This window comes from Ambystoma mexicanum, chromosome 4p (genome assembly GCF_040938575.1).
Source record: "Ambystoma mexicanum isolate Mex_15411 chromosome 4p, UKY_AmexF1_1, whole genome shotgun sequence".
In the NCBI taxonomy this organism is placed as follows: Eukaryota; Metazoa; Chordata; class Amphibia; order Caudata; family Ambystomatidae; genus Ambystoma; species Ambystoma mexicanum.
In genome coordinates, this window is record NC_090927.1 from 917,530,893 (window position 1) to 917,546,202 (window position 15,310).

Genomic DNA, 15,310 nt, shown 5'->3' on the forward strand with positions numbered 1-15,310 from the left:
TATGTGTTGGAAAGCATGCTGTGCAAATGCCGGTGTGGTAGCGCACATGTTTTAATTTCTGTGTATATACGTTGGCATGGTTGTGGTGTCAAACATGGATGGTGGTTCCTGCTGCATGTATCTGCACTGTGTACATGTGCATGTGTGTGTATTTGACAAGTGTGCAACTGTGATGCAACATGGATGCACGCAATACTGATATGTAGAAGGCTGAATGGCAGATGTGACATGTATGGCGATCGCATCACTGCGACAGTTGGAGGAGATGTAGACATGCATGTAAGTGTGGTGGCGTGTCTGCGTGTCTAGTGCACTCCCTGTGTTTCATGTGATGTCAGGCTCACCTTCGGCTGTTCATGCTGTTGTATGTGTATGGATGTTGCTGCCTGGTGCAATATTGCATGTGTGTGAGTTGAAATGACATGTGTGTTGTGGAGTGTGATGCCATGTCTGAAGTTTGACACTGCCACTCATGTGCAACTGTCATGTGTGTATCAGTCCATTTTACAGTGCCATGATGTCTGTGTTTTATCTCTCCCTGTCTGCAGCGTCAACTGATGAAGAGGGCGGAGAGGGTGCTGTGGAGCACAGCGGCAGGGATCGCACCACCAGCCGGCGACGCAAGGCGTGGCTCCCCTCCCAGTTGTCATCTCGTTGGGGAGTGAGGAGTCTGGTGCCGCGTCCCAGGCCGCAGCTGCCGAGGGTAGGTCCAAGAGGCAGAGGTCGGAGGTGGACTCCTCGGCAGCAGAAGGGGCAGCTGAGACCGCACAGGGTCCAACGGAGGAAGATGGCACGGAGTCATCCAGGTTGGTGGGGGGTTTGGTGGAGGAGGAGGCCGCGGAAGGGACACACACGGGGTCTGGAGGTGGGGATTCCACTGGTGCTAGTGGTGCAGTGCAGGGGCAGGGACACGAGGCAGCACAGGACGCCGCGTAAGTGCCTGTGTGTAATCTTGTCCCTGATCCTGTCACTGCATCATCTGGCACCAGCAGGGATGCCTACGTCCAGACCCGTTTTCAGGGAGGGGATGAGCGTACGACAACTGGCCTTCCTCTCCCTACGGACGTGGCTATCCGGGACCGTGTTGAGCCTGTCCTGAGTTGGATAGCGTTGCGTCAACGGGACATGCGAGGTGACCTGCAGTCTTTTCGTGGAGAGACTGCACGTCGTCTCGCATGCCTCTTTGACCACGTTGACCTACTGGGACGGGTCACCGGTGCTGGATTCCTCCGTGTGCTGGACCTTCTTGCGACCCCCTCCTCACCTGAACCCCCTACGTGCCAGTCATCCTCCATGCCATCTTCCCACCCATGCGTCACCAGGGTACCCTGTGGAGCTGCCCCTGACCCAGCGGCTAGGCTGGTGGAGGACACATCCTTGCCACAGTCGGGAGTCGGACGTCCAGCAGGGGTGGCCACCACGACAACTGCACCCCAGCCGGAGGAGGACGTGCAGGCAGCAAGAGCCAGGGCGCAGGCACAGGCACAGCAGCAGCAACATGGTGGGAGCAATGATGGATCGGGGCCTTCAACATCGGAGGTGCAGGCATCGGCCATATGGCAGGAGGACCCCGGATTTCAAGTGTCTACTGTGTGGCAGCGGTTGGGCCACGCCATAGATGCGGAGGGACAGCGGGCGGAAGAGGCACGGCTCACAATGGTCAGGGCGGAGAACTCCATGCGGAGGGCCCTGAGGTGGGCCAAGTGCCTCGAGGCAATTCGCAAGGAGTTGGAGGTGAACATGTCGTCGTCCCTGCGAACCCTCGGGGCCATGGAAGAGGACCGCCTCCAGGACATTGAGCAGGAGTTCGATGATGCCCTGGCTCGGGACATCAATAAGTGAGCCGTCGGACTAGCTGCTGCCATTGTAAATAGTTAGATAGTGTTAGGTTTCCTTTCTGTTTTTTTAATTTTGGGCCGCTTGGACAATGCACCACATTTTTGCATATAGTTCATTATTAGGTAGGTCTTTTTTGTAGGTTTCATTTCATTTGTTGGGCTCATGGACCCTGGATTGCTGATTTGTATATAGTTGAACAGTGGATGTTTCTCGTTTTTATTTTAATTTCACCATGGCTCAATGGATTTCATATGTTTTTTTCCCCTTGGATTTGTTTTGTTGGACTGAGACTTTGGACATATTTTCATTTGGAGTTCTTTGGATTCTGATTTCATATTTTTAATTTTTTTCTTGACATTTCCTAATAACTATTATTTCTTATTCCCATTATTGCATTTTTTTTTCATTACATTCATGTTCAATACATTTTTGTTTCATACTTCGATGTGTGGTATTCTCTCATTGGTTTCATGCATGTCATGATATGGGTTTTCACATTCACTTGAACCCATTGTGTGTGTGTGACGGACATGTGTTCATGTACATACCTGCCATTCGGGTTGTATCATGTAATGGCCATTTCTCTGTGGGTGGATGCAATACTTGTTTGGGTCTTTGGGCTGGGGTGGCGTGGGGTGTGGTGTGGGTGGCCATGAGGCCCATGATTGAGGATCATCATGACGTGGCTGCTGGGGGACATGAGTGGGGGCCTGCTGGCAGGTGCCCCTTACTGCTGGGGGGTGGGGGTGCTGGGGAACATGAGTGGAGACTTGCTGGCAGGTTCCCCTCACTGCTGGGCGGTGGGGGTGCTGGGGTACATGTGTGGGACATGAGTGGGGGCCTGCTGGCAGGTGCCCCTGACTGCTGGGGGGTGGGGGTGCTGGGGGACATGAGTGGGGGCCTGCTGGCAGGTGCCCCTGACTGCTGGGGGGTGGGGTGCTGGGGCCATGAGTGGGGGCCTGCTGGCAGGTGCCCCTGACTGCTGGGGGTGGGGGTGCTGGGGGACATGTGTGGGACATGTGTGGGGGCCTACTGGCAGTTGCCCCTGACTGCTGGGGGGTGGGGGTTCTGGGGGACATGTGTGGACATGAGTGGGGGCCTGCTGGCAGGTGCCCCTGACTGCTGGGGGTGGGGGCGCTGGGGAACATGTGTGGGGGTCTGCTGGCAGGAGCCCCTGACTGCTGGGGGGTGGGGGTGCTGGGTGACATGTGTGGGACATGAGTGGGGGCCTGCTGGCAGGTGCCCCTGACTGCTGGGGGGTGGTGGTGCTGGGGAACATGTGTGGGGGCCTGCTAGCAGGTGCCCCTGACTGCTGGGGGTGGGGGTGCTGGGGGACATGAGTGGGGGCCTGCTGGCAGGTGCCCCTGACTGCTGGGGGGTGATGGTGCTGGGGGACATGAGTGGGGGCCTGCTGGCAGGTGCCCCTGACTGCTGGGGGGTGGGGGTGCTGGGGGAAATGTGTGGGGGCCTGCTGGCAGATGCCCCTGACTGCTGGGGAGTGGGGGTGCTGGGGGACATGTATGGGACATGAGTGGGGGCCTGCTGGCAGGTGCCCCTGACTGCTGGGGGGTGGGGGTGCTGGGGAACATGTGTGGGGGCCTGCTAGCAGGTGCCCCTGACTGCTGGGGGGTGGGGCTGCTGGGGGACATGTGTGGGACATGAGTGGGGGCCTGCTGGCAGGTGCCCCTGACTGCTGGGGGGTGGGGGACCTGGGGGACATGAGTGGGGGCCTGCTGGCAGGTGCCCCTGACTGCTGGGGGGTGGGGGTGCTGGGGGACATGTGTGGGGGCCTGCTGGCAGGTGCCCCTGACTGCTGGGGAGTGGGGGTGCTGGGGGACATGTGTGGGACATGAGTGGGGGCCTGCTGGCAGGTGCCCCTGACTGCTGGGGGGTGGGGGTGCTGGGGAACATGTGTGGGGGCCTGCTAGCAGGTGCCCCTGACTGCTGGAGGGTGGGGGTGCTGGGGGACATGTGTGGGACATGAGTGGGGGCCTGCTGGCAGGTGCCCCTGACTGCTGGGGCGTGGGGGACCTGGGGGACATGAGTGGGGGCCTGCTGGCAGGTGCCCCTGACTGCTGGGGGGTGGGGGTGCTGGGGGACATGAGTGGGAGCCTGCTGGCAGGTGCCCCTGACTGCTGGGGGTGGGGGTGCTGGGGGACATGTGTGGGGGCCTGCTGGCAGGTGCCCATGACTGCTGGGGGGTGGGGGTGCTGGGGGACATGTGTGGGACATGAGTGGGGGCCTGCTGGCAGGTGCCCCTGACTGCTGGGGGTGGGGGTGTTTGGGGACATGAGTGGGGGCCTGCTGGCAGGTGCCCCTGACTGCTGGGGGGTGGGGGTGCTGGGGGACATGTGTGGGACATGAGTGGGGGCCTGCTGGCAGGTGCCCCTGACTACTGGGGGGTGGGGGTGCTGGGGAACATGTGTGGGGGCCTGCTGGCAGGTGCCCCTGACTGCAGGGGGTGGGGGTTCTGGGGGACATGAGTGGGGGCCTGCTGGCAGGAGCCCCTCACTGCTGGGGGGTGGGGGTGCTGGGGAACATGAGTTGGTGATCACTAGTGCAAGGTGACATGTGGCTTGACTGGGGGGCATGCCCATGGTGGATGGGCTGCCTGCGGGACATGACCAGGGGTGCAGTGTAGTCTCCTGTGGTGTGGGCTGCCTGCAGGGGCCATGGAGGGTGTAGAGGGAACACCTGGGAGGACCCACACTGCCAATTCACGTGTAGGACTCCCCGTGAACCCCCGAAAATCACGTTCCCCGCTCTGACTGCAAAATCGTGTGTGAAACTTCCCGCGCACCCCAGGAATACACGTACCCCACTGGCACAGGGCCTATCGCTTGTGAAACTTCCCGCGCACCCCAGGAATAGACGTACCCCACTCGCACAGGGCATTTTGCGTGTGAAACTTCCTGCGCACCCCAGGAATACACGTACCCCACTGGCACAGGGCCTATCGCGTGTGAAACTTCCCGCGCACCCCAGGAATACACGTACCCCACTGCCACAGGGCATTTCGCGTGTGAAACTTCCCGCGAACCCCTGTTATACACGTACCCCACTCCAATCGTGTGTGAAACTTCCCGCGCACCCTAGGAATACATGTACCCCACTTGCACAGGGCATTTTGCGTGTGAAACTTCCAGCGAACCCCTGTTATACACGTACCCCACTCCAATCGCGTGTGAAACTTCCCGCGCACGCCAGGAATACACGTACCCGACACGCACTGTCAGTCTAGAAAAATGGATACCTCTCATGATTGACGGCAAACGTATTTTGGTGGCCGTGGGCCAACCGTCTCATGTATGATATGACAGACATATAGGTTTCCGAGTTTGCCAATGAATGACCATTTTGATGTAACAAGGATCGCCATTTTCTTTTCTAACAATTGCTCATTGCTTTCTGTTCTTATTGCTTCACAGCACATTTTCGGCTTACACTGCTCGACTGTTAAACATTGTTGTCTGAACGTGAAAGGACAAGGCCGCAGGGCCGCGAGGCTAACAAGAGTTTGTTGAAACACGACGTAGGCAGCGCCAGGAAGGAATGCCCGACTCCCTCCCGAATGTAGCCTTGAAGCAGAGCTGCAGGGCATTTAATCATTTCGCAGCTGCCAGCCAGTCTCGTTATTTGGTAGAATATGTTAGAATAAAGCAGCTACAAGCCTGAATTATGCTCTTCTTACAGCCCCCCTTTACAGAGCCCTGTAGAGCGTGTCGGCTCCCAGGACACGAATAGCACTTCATAGACAGCAAGGTCTGGAATGTGACTCTTCCCGCGTATGTAGCTCGCTTCCAAGAACAGAAGCACTGTGTTCTGTTCAACAACTAAAATATGCCTCTGCACTTGAAAATTGCATATTGCTACTAGAATAGATATTTGAAGGTGTCATAATTGTCGAAAGTGTCCATCATCACACCGAGTTCAAAGAAACCCAATAAAGGGGGGTGTTAAACATGTCATAGCTGATTGTATGATATGCATTTTGTATATATGTAACTGATGTACGTAATTCACTCTCTTGCGTCCCTCGAGGTCTAGAGATACTCGTCGCGGGGCGTGAGACCGAGTTGGCCAACTGAGACTATTTGCTTTGCAATAAACCCTAGCTTTAGGAATACAACCTCGTGTCTGGCGTATCTATTGTGTGTGGTGACTTGCCTTGTTTCCATAGACGTAAGGGACCCCGAGTGGCCCCTTTCAAGATGGTGCCCGAATAGGGACCCTCCCCCTCTTGTTCCATTGCATACGTTGTAATTGAGTCAAGGCGGAGAATGGCGAGGACGAGACGATCGAGCCGGGATCAAGAGGTGGTCGAGGCGCCCTGTAGAAGTGATGAGAGATTTCTTTGCAGATCTGCACACATCTGATCCCTGATCAACGTACCCAGCTAGAGAACAAGGAGGCGAGGGTACCGAAACGAGGCGGAAGCCAAGAAACGCAGACACGACGTCATTGGTTGCGTCAGTATGCAGACGACTTGTGTCCGGAAAGGACAAATTGATTTATCAGGTGAGTCATTCCCCGATTCAAAGTAATCCTGATATTGGTTGAGAGTTGACTTTGTAAAATCAAACGCCCTAGGTAAGGTTGATTAACCAGGGGGAAGGTTGAAACATGCCTGGGGTATTGTCCACCCTAGCAGGGTTTTTCCGCTGTGGTAGACAATCTTTGGAAGATGGCCAAATTGCACCACCTGGGGTAACGCCGGCATATGAGATGTATGTGAAGTATGGAGTGGGTGCAATAATATTCTGTGAGATTTGGCATAGGCAAACCAGAAAGCAACAAGACCATCAGTGGCCGATTAATGGTAGTTTTGAGATAGCGAGAATAGATAACTTGGAAAGGGTGTTGATAAGAAAGAAAGCGCGTCCTGCAGCATTTGATATCATTAAGGACTGGAGAAGGGAAGCAATGCTCCGATTTAGAAGTAGAGCGAAGCATGCGCGCAGACATAAATCTAAAGGTGAAGTAGCGGAAGAAAAGGAAGAGGAGGAGTGGACTGAGAGTCTAAGGAGGTCAGGTAGACGTGACCAGTTGAATATAGAAAAAATATACCCACAACAAGAATTGCACATAGTAGATGAATTGATAGAAAACATATTGATCCATACAAAACAAGGCCCAAGATCAGAAGCGAGGCCAAACACGTCAGTAACTAGTGCCCAAACCCCACCTGGAGCTCAAACTCTCCCTCCTGTAGCTCAAGCCCTCCCACAGCCACAGACCGCGCACGTAACACTTCCTATTAGCCAACCAGGCCCACAGCAGACACTCCCCGTTCCCATTGTCCCATCCGCACCTCCCGCCTTAGATACAGACTCGGTACCGTCCGTCCCTCCCGGGGTTGACGTTGAAACCACAGGGGTGAGAGGCGGGACTGAACAAAGTAGATGCACGAGGGTAACTCGCAGTGCGATCAGCAAAGAAAGGAAGGTGGAATTGCAGCAACAGGCAGAAATGTACAAAGACGGGAATGATGGGACGACAACATTGGCTTCGATATATGACTTCCAAAGAAGCAACGAAAGACAGGTAGTGCTGGAATGCATGGGTGAATATTTGGTGGAGATATGGAAACAGTTAATTGGGAAATTACCACTGCAGCGATTGTTGGATTTGAATGCATTAGCACGCTGTAGGGAGAGGGATGAAGCAGTGAGAGAACATGTATATGGACTTTTTGAACTTAAAGATGAATTAGATAATGATTATGCCGAAATGTTTACTGCACCTGGGTACAGGGGTAAGGATATCGGGAGACATAGGAAGGAAGCTGTAGAGCAGTATATACAACAACGACATTCAATGTCGTCAGTGCAGAGGGGCGACAAGTTGAAAGTATGTATACGAGAAGCGTTTAGATGGATGTCGGATCCCAGTATCCCCACAATGGAGATACATGAGATATTTGATGAATATTCCATGCCCATGAAAAGAAAAGCACTGCAGTCGATGGCTGAACATTTACTAGACAAAGATATAAAAAACGACAAGGCCAGCCCACCCGAAATAATGGCAGTATATAAGAGAGCATTAGAGCGAGGGACAGGAGAAACAGCCCTATCGCTTGATCTGGGAATATTGTTGCACATGAGAGAAGGGGGAGGGACAGTAAGTGGGGTATTTCATATGAGAGAGGTCCCACCTACCTTTGTGCCCAAAGTAGAGGTTCCCGCAGCGGGCAAAGTAGTGGCGCAGGTAACACCAGCCCATTATACCGCCCAATATGTGCATGTCCCCTTTTCCAGACAGGAGGTGAACAACATAAAGCAGACGATTCCCAATATAAGAAAGAATCCTGCAGGATTTTACAAGGAAGTAGAGTCCTGCCTACAATCATCCGTGCTTACCATGGGTGACATAGACCTAATATTCCCAGTGATCCTGCTAACAGACATATGGAAGCAAATAAAAAAGGTGGATGACATAACGACCTTTGGCGCCACATGGGTGGACTTGATAACAGAAGACAGGAATAAAGCGGTTGGAGGAACACCGGGACCGAACCTGGTAGCATTACCAGCACGCATAGTATAGAAATTAAAAGAAATTGTCCCAGAGAAAAGAATTCAATGCGACAAATTGACTGCATGTGTACAAGGCAAGGATGAGTTTGCTATAGATTATTTTAACAGGTTTTAAGAAGTATTTACAGACTTCAGTGGGCAGGATGTGAGCTTGGAAGCGGGGAAGAGGTTATTTGTTGACAAATATGTGAGGGGGTTAAAACTTCCAATCCAGAACCTAATAATGACATCAGAGAGTGCATGGCAAGCAAAAACGCTGGGCGAAGTATTACACATGGCCCAATATTATGAGAACAGAGTGACTGCGGAGAAAGAAAAAGAGGAGAAGGATAGGGTAAATCTGAAAACACGGGTGCTACTACAGCAAGTAGACATAATAGAGGGAGATGGATTGCACAAGGAAGGAGTAATTCGAATATGCATGGGGGACCAGTGGGACCAAATCAGTGTGCGTATTGTAAGGAGGAAGGACACTGGCGAGCAGAATGTCCACATCTGCAGAATAGAAATGGGTCTGGTTAGAGGAGACAGCACCGAGGGCACCAAGGAGCGAATGGTCCACATAGGAATAGTATGCAGCAGCACCACAATAATGGAGGTAATCAAAACCAAGCCCAAAACCAAAGTGCCCCTAACCAGAGTCAGGGACAGCAAAACCAACAGTATGGAAACCAGAGTGGGGGAAATAGAGGGAAGAGTGGGAACGTTTTCGATACACAGCCAAACACGTATTACAGTAATAGTAATGATTACACATCGGACGATGTGTTATTTCCCCAATAGGACAGCCGAGGACAGGGGTCGGAACCAGTGTCTATTCCCGTGAATCAGAGAGGACTCTACATAGAAATGAGAGTCGGGAATGAGGAGCACCGCTTCCTTGTAGATACAGGAGCGCAAAAGTGTTCAATAGACCATCACTTGGTTCCGGATATACCACTGTCAGGGCAAAAGAATGTTTCCGTAGGGTTCGCAGGTACACCAGTCATAAACCCAGTGTCCCAACCAGTCCCAGTTACTATAGGACCATTCACTGAACAATGTCCTTTCCATTTAACAGAAAATTGTTGGGAGAACCTGTCGGGATTAAATTTGTTGAAAAAGTTAGGTTCCGTTATACATTGCACAGCAGACGGGGTGTTCCTAACGATTTGGCCACAAGATGCCCCTGTGTCAGAATTCATGTCTGAAACTTTACCAGGAGAGCTAAGTAAAGTGCGAAACTGTATATGGGCAATGCATGACAACGATGTAGGATGCTTGAAAATAGAGCCAGTAAAGATCATTTTGAAAGAGGGTGTTACACGACCGCAAATTCCCCAATACAGAATTTCGGCTGAAGGTGAGAAAGGATTGAAGAGTATTGTTACAGATTTGGTGAAATTAGGGGTGATTGAAGAAATTACAGGCAGTACATGCAACAGCCCGATTCTTCCAGTTTATAAAAAAGGAGGCAATGAAGTACCATACCGTTTCATAATTGATTTGCGCGCGCTAAACAAGGTAGTAGATCCACAATTTCCTTTAGTGCCAGAAAGAGGGGAGAAGGCTAACGCCAGAACGCATAGAAAGTATTTCTTGTATTCCTATTCCAAAGACACAGAAAGGAGTCAGAGCCATAATAGGCATGGTTTCATATTGCCGACAATGGATCAGTAATTTTGCGTTAATTGTGAAACCGATGGTGAATTTGACTAGAAAGGATGCGGTTATGCCTCTACAGTGGGATGAGGAATGTCAGAGAGCGTTTGATCAATTGAAAACTGCATTATGTTCTGCTCCAGTTTTGGGCACACCAAATTATGAAAAGGTTTTTAGGCTGTTTGTGTGTGAAAGTGAAGGATGTGCATTGGCGGTTTTGACACAGGAACAAGGTGGAAGAAATAGGCTGTGCAGCTATTTTTCTTCTGCGCTGGACCCTGTAGTGCGCGCACTAACACGATGTTTGCGATCTGTCACGGCGGCTGCTGCATCAGTGAAACAAATGGAAGGGATGGTATTGGGGCATACTTTAATTCTGATGGTGCCACATGCCATAGACGTTCTATTAAATAGAACACAGACACAACACCTCACCTCTGCTAGATTGACAAGATATGAGATTATCTTGTTCGCGCCCCCCATATCCAAATTATGAGGTGTAGCGCTTTGAATCCTGCAGAATTAATGCCACTACCCATAAAAGAAATTGGTGAGAACGAATCACCCCCCCATGATTGCTTAATGGTCACTGAGGAAGAAACCAAGGGGAGAGTTGATTTAAGTGATACCCCACATAAAGAGCCAGATGGAGAGTTATTTTGTGACGGCTCTTGTTTTAAATTACCTGATGGCACGACAACTGCCGCCTACGCTATCACTACCCTAGAGAGCGTTGTAGAAAGCAAAAGAATCCCCTACAACTCGACACAAGCTGCAGAGATAATAGCATTGACCAGAGCCTGCGAGATTTCTGAAAATCTGAATGTGAATATATATACTGATAATCAGTATGCTTTTGGGGTGGTTCATAACTTTGGTCGACTCTGGGCTGAGAGAGGGTTTTTGACATCACATGGTGCCAGAATTCAACATGGCCCTTTGATTGTACGATTGCTGTCTGCACTCACGTTTCCAAAATGCCTAGCAATAGTGAAATGCGAGGCACACAAAAAGGTAACATGCAAAATAGGAGAGGGAGACGCGTTTGCAGACAGAATTGCTAAACAAACTGCCATTGATTTAAATACTAAAATGATGACGGTTCAGACTGAGGAAGTACCCTGTATGATAGAAAATGGAATTGCCACTGTCAAAGAAATGCAGGCCGAAGCCACGGCCGATGAAATACGAGGGTGGGCAGAGGGCTCTGCTGAGTAAGATCTGGAGGGTTGTTGGGTGGACAAAGGAACTAGAAACTGGATGTTGCCAAATTCTTATGTGACTGCAATGGTCACAATGGCCCACAGCCCTACTCACATCTGTGCGAAAAAGATAATACTGCACTACAGTATGGCAGAATGTAAACATAAAGAAGAATGCAGAGAGGTTGGTGCAGAACTGTATCACATGTTTACAACACAATGTAGGAAAGGGAACTGTGACTCCAATAGGCAGTTTTGGCCCGCCCTCTATGCCTTTTGAGGTAATCCATTTTGATTTCATAGAGATGGAGAGATGCCAAAATTTGAAATGGTCAGATAATGGTCCACATTTTGTGGGCGCAGTGGTGTTACAGATATGTGCGGGTCTTCAGTTTGATAAGAGATTCCATAGTTCAAGGCATCTGAGTTCGGCCGGTCTTGTGGAGAGGCACAACGGGATTCGCAAGTCAAAAATAAGCAAGATATGTGCAGGAAGCAGGTTGAGTTGGGTGGATGCATTACCAATAGCGTTATTATGCATGTGTACGTCTGTACAGGCTAAAACTGGGCTCTCCCTGTACGAAATCGTAATAGGAGGCCGGCAAATGTTTGGTGCGCACCTCAGCCAAAACGAATTAGAGAGGTAGAACATCCTGTGCTTAGTACTTATTGTGGTCTTTTAATGCAGAAATTGCGTTTGATTCATCAGCAGGTGCAGGAGGCTTTACCAGTGAGATACACCAGTCCGGGGCACGCGCTGGAGCCAGGCGACTGGGTGCTGCTAACATTTTTTGAAAAAAAGTCATTGTTAGCACCCAGGTGGCGCGGCCCCTATCAAGTACTGTTGGCAACGCAGACGGCAATACGGGTGGATGGACGGAAGTCATGGATCCATGCCACCCATGCCAAAAAGATTCCAACTTCACTGAAAGACTTGCCTGAACCAGACGACCGGAAAGAGACAGCGGTCCCAGAAATGAAAGAAACTGTTGCCAGTAAACTGCCACTAAATCTGCCCGAGCGAGAAGTGAAACTCGAAACAAAGCCTGAGACGATTGCCAAAAAAGGGGAAGGGCAAAGAGTGCCCCAACGTTGCCCAGCAGAATCTACATCACTGTTGGCAGACACAAAATCTGCATTGCCAATACCGGCAGACACTAAACATGTACCCCTTTGGCGCCCACCAGCACTTGCCAGCATGCCAAAGACCGAATTTGCATCACTGGCACGTCGCACACCAGCACCTGCAGTAGCACCACAGGCTGACTTTGAGCCTGGATCTGGAAGTGCACCGGCACTGTTCACAGATCACACAATACCAGGAGTGAGGCACTATGATTTGCGGCCTCGGAAGACAAGGTGATCCACCATTCTTTGATGTTTATGTCAACCTCTGGTTCCGCTCATGGACGGAGAAGGAACTAGAGGTTAGAGGAGAGAAGCGTGAGAATTGTGCAAGTCGGACAATTCAAGACTTGCGGCTCCTCGGTGCGATCATAAAAAGTACATGTGTCTGGAACCAGAGTGGACAAGCTGGGCGCACATGGTACTAAGGCAATAGATAACTGATGAAAAGTCCTCTGAGCAGAGAAAGGACAAGTGATCTTGCCTAAAAACAAGTAAGCAAATCCTGGCTATAAAGGACTGGCAGAACTGAACTGTGACAATTCTGTTGAACTTATTGACATCAGAGCAAGTGCAACAAAGAGAGATATCCACGACAAACTCTAATAAGAAAGAAGAAGGACGATGAGAAACATGTCTGGACCGGTTTCAGCCTCCTCCTGCACCGCTGCTGAGAATGAGTTAATTGTAAAGACTGTAAGCTTAAGAAAAATGCATGGTAAAAAGAATTGTATGCTGGCACTGACAATAAATATGTGCTTTATGAGTGTGGTAGCACCAATAACGACAGCCCTAGTATTATGGTATGTGGAATCGATACACCCATTGGGAATGTTTTTACCAATAGTTAATATATCCAGTACTGAAAGCCCGGTTCAGGTGATTACTTATACCTTGTCCCCAATGGAAGAAAGACACAGGGAAGGGTATGGGAACAATATGTTCTTATTGATTATGAATATGACGCATGCAATTCTCAGAAAACAAATTGCTTGGTATGTGCCCATTTACCGCAGCATGCTGGGAAAGGAATAGGTTGGTATGTACAGCCATTACCATTAAGTTCTGCATGTAGTGCATCTTAAAGTGCAATGTTCTATGGGAAGTAGAATAATAGTAGTACGGGTCAATTAGACAGAACAAACATGAATGAGTTTGAGGAAATAATTATGAGGCCTGTGGGTTGTTCCATATTCCATAAAGCACAAGTGATGACCCCAGAGCCTACGAGGAAAAGTATGCGAAAATTAACACGACAAAATAGACAAGATAGATTGCCCCCACCAGTTAAAACATCTGTGATGACGTTTCGTGTAAGAACAGACGGGAACAAAGATGCAGTTCCCCCTTCTTACATGGTGAATTATAACCAAATAATTGTCCCTTTTTGTCTAAAAAAGAAAGGCCCCTATTCAGTCGGAACATTTACTGGATGCATGAATACAGTGGTATTAAAATGGGAAATAGAACCAGTATATGTGGGAGATCCAGTTTATTTTATATGTGGAGAGAAAGCATATTCTTGGTTGCCCAGAAACTGGGGAGGTACATGTTACCTAGGTCTACTGTTCCCAGGAGTGTTGCTCTTAGAAACAGCAGACATGGCCAGACTATCCAGATCTAGAGCCAAAAGGAGTAGTGAAGGCGTTCTGATAGCGACTGACGTAGCAAAAACATTCATTCCATTTTTATCCCAAATAGTGAACTCCTATAACATAAGGCAGCTGTCCAGAATACTAAAAAATACCATAAACACAACGACAGATATACTATTTAACATGACGTTGGAAGAAAAAGGAATCAGGTTAGTGATGCTGCAAAATAGAATGGCTCTCGATGTGATCCTGGTTGATAGTGGGGGAATTTGCAAGATAGTGGGATCAGCGTGTTGTGTATTTGTAGATGACTATTCCCCTACGATTTTTGAAGCGATAAAGGAAATGCATGTCCTAAGCTCCGAACTCCCTACTGGAGAAGGAGGCTGGGGAATAGAGTCCTGGTTTTGGGGAATATTGCGTTCTTGGGGATGGAAGTTGATCTCGATATTAGTAGTGGGGTTTGGAATATTCATAACGTGCTGTTGTTGCATACACTGCCTACCGATAGTTTGCACTGAGGTAACTGAGGGATGTAATAAGGGATGCATGCATATGATGACAAGAAGAAAACAAACTTATGGTCGGGCTGACGAAGACACAAATTAGATGAAAACAGTGAAATAAATAATGGCTGTAGATATTAATGAAGATGATGATGCTTACAATAACATGCAAAATTCAGACATAAGTACTTCAGACTTATCGTCATCAGAGGAGAATACAATGAATGGATGAGCCGTTCAGCATACGGCCAAAGGAGGGTTTGTCATTCTAGAAAAATGGATACCTCTCATGATTGATGGCAAACATATTTTGGTGGCCGTGGGCTAACCGTCTCATGCACGATATGACAGACATATAGGTTTCCGAGTTTGCCAATGAACGACCATTTTGATGTAACAAGGATCGCCATTTTGTTTTCTAACAATTGCTCATTGCTTTCTGTTCTTATTGCTTTGCAGCACATTTTCTGCTTACACTGCTCGACTGTTAAACATTGTTGTCTGAACGTGAAAGGACAAGGCTGCAGGGCCGTGAGGCTAACGAGAGTTTGTTGAAACACAACGTAGGCAGCGCCAGGAAGGAATGCCCGGCTCCCTCCCGAATGTAGCCTTGAAGCAGAGCTGCAGGGCATTTAATCATTTCGCAGCTGCCAGCCAGTCTCGTTATATGGTAGAATATGTTAGAATAAAGCAGCTAAAAGCCTGAATTATGCTCTTCTTACGGCCCCCCTTTACAGAGCCCTGTAGAGCGTGTCGGCTCCCATGACGCGAATAGCACCTAATAGATAGCAAGGTCTGGAATGTGACTCTTCCCGCGTATGTAGCTCGCTTCCAAGAACAGAAGCACTGTGTTCTGTTCAACA